Raw genomic sequence first — 2,365 nt, 5'->3', positions numbered from 1 at the left:
ACTCAGCTGACACTTACAAAACACTCCCTGCAAAAAAGTGGAACATGCATTCTTTTCAAGCACAAATGGAACATTCGCCAAGATAGAACACGTTACAAATCTCAACAAATTAAGATGACTGAAATCATACAAAGTATGCTCTCTAAACACAATGAAGTTCAGTTAGAAATCACAAAAGAGCCTTTCTGAGGAGCCAGCAAGATGGTGGAAGTGGAGCAGAAGGAGAAGAGGACCTTCCACAAGGTCACCTACCACAATGTGGACCTGGACCAGCTGTGCTGGACATGTCCTATGAGCAGCTGATGTATACAGCAGCAGTGGCAGCTGAAGTGGGGCCTGCAGTGGAAGCAGCACTTGCTGTGTAAGCAGCTGTGCAAGATCAAGAAGAAGGTGCCTCCCAATGGCGAAGCCCGAGGTGGTGAAGACGCACCTGAGTGACATGATCATCCTGCCAGAGATGGCGGGCAGCATGGTGGGCATGTGCAAAGGCAAGACCTTCCACCAGGTGGAGATCAAACCTGAGATAATCAGCCACGACCTAGGCAAGTTCTCCATCATTTACAAGCCTGTGAAGCATGGCCAGCCTGGCATTGGGGCCACCCACTCCTCCCACTTCATCCATTCAAGTAGTCACTGCCAATAAAGACACGTCTGTTCAGTCAAAAAAAAAAAAAAGAAATCATAAAAGAAAGATAACTGAATAGCCTTCAACCATTTTGAAATTAAATTCTCATTTATCAACACCACTTGGATCAAAGAAATCACAAGGGAAGCTCGAAAACATTTTGAATGAAATAAAACATAAGCAGTGCTTAAAGAGAACTATGTCAGGGTAAGGTCTCAAGTAAATGATCCAGGTTTTCACCTTGAGAAACTAAAAGAAATAAAAGAGCAAATTAGATCCAAAGTAAAATAATAATAATAAAGTGCAGAAGGCAATTAAACTGATATCATAGAAACACTAGAGAAAGACCATAAAATCACATGCTAGTTCTTTGAAGACAGCAGTAAGAGTGATAAAACTAATTTAATCAGACTAATCTAGAAAATAAAAGAAAATACAAAGAAATAATATCAAAAATGGAAACATCACTTCAGATTACATAGATGTCACAAAGAAATAATATCAAAAATGAAAACATCACTTCAGATTACATAGATGTCACAAGTATAATACGGTAATACTGCAAACAACTTTATGCTGATAAATTTGGAAATTTAAATGACATAAACAAATTCCTTGAAAGACACAAACTGCCAACGCTCACCCAAGAAAAAATAACCTGTGTTCATTAAAAAAGTTAAATTCATAGTTAAAAATCTTTCCATAAAGAGATTCACTGGTGAATTCTACCAAACAATTAAAAGAGAAATAATACCAACTGTACCAAACTCTTCTAGAAAATAAAGGAGGAGGAGGTCAGGTAGCTCATGCCTGTAATCCCAGCACTTTGGGAAGCTGAGAAGTGAGGATTGCCTAAGCCCACAAGCTCGAGAACAGCCTGGGCAACATGGCGAGACCTTATCTCTACAATAAATTTTAAAAATTAGCTAGGCATGGTGATGCATGCCTGTAGTCCTGCTACTTGGGAGGCTGAGGCGGAAGGATCGCCTGGGCCCAGGAGGTGAGGCTGCAGTGGACAAGATCATTGTGATCGTGCCACTACACTCCAGACTGGGTGACAGAGTGAGGCCCTGACTAAAAACAAATAAATAAATAAAATAAAAGGAGAAAATGTTTCCCCACCCACTCCACTAGATCTGGTAAGAAAGCAGGAAAAAACCATCCCAAGGAAAGCAAACTACAGGCTAGCATTTCCTATGGGCATATATGTGAAGAGTCTTAACAGAACCTCAGAAATGGAACCTAAATGCATGAGGAGATTAAACAGGTTTCCTCGGTGTATGAGGAATGCAAAGTTGACTCATCATTTGAAAATCAACTGATGTAATTTACCACAGAAACAGATAGAAAAAGGAAAGACGTAGAGGTGTACAAATAACATTTGGCAAAATTCTACACCCACTCATGTTTAGAACCCCCAGCAATCAGGAATGGAAATTCCCTCAACCTGAAAGCAATCTACAAAAAGCTTACACTTAATGATAAAGACTGAATGCTCCCCCTGAGATGAAGGCCATGGCAACAATGCCTGCCTGTACCACTTACATTCATCATTATACCAGAGGTCTTAGTGCAATAAGGCAAGAAAGTAATACAAAAGCCACAGCTGAAAAGAAAAAAAAAAACAACTATCAGTTCATGCTAAAATTTGTACGTCTCTCAGCAACATTATATTTAATTGTCTTTTGGGAGAGACATTACAAATTTATACCCTGAAATGCATTTTGAACAAATATAAAA

The 2,365-nt window shown here is 39.4% G+C and overlaps 1 pseudogene; it reads left to right on the top strand.

Moving 5' to 3' along the window:
* Window positions 1-201: 201 nt before the first annotated feature.
* Window positions 202-643, top strand: LOC103252986 (annotated as a pseudogene).
* The last annotated feature ends 1,722 nt before the right edge of the window (window positions 644-2,365 follow it).

This window comes from Carlito syrichta, unplaced genomic scaffold (assembly GCF_000164805.1).
Source record: "Carlito syrichta isolate Samal-C Ts95f unplaced genomic scaffold, Tarsius_syrichta-2.0.1 Scaffold188513, whole genome shotgun sequence".
In the NCBI taxonomy this organism is placed as follows: Eukaryota; Metazoa; Chordata; class Mammalia; order Primates; family Tarsiidae; genus Carlito; species Carlito syrichta.
Note: the sequence above shows the minus strand (reverse complement) of the source record. Positions and strands in the feature narration are given on the sequence as shown.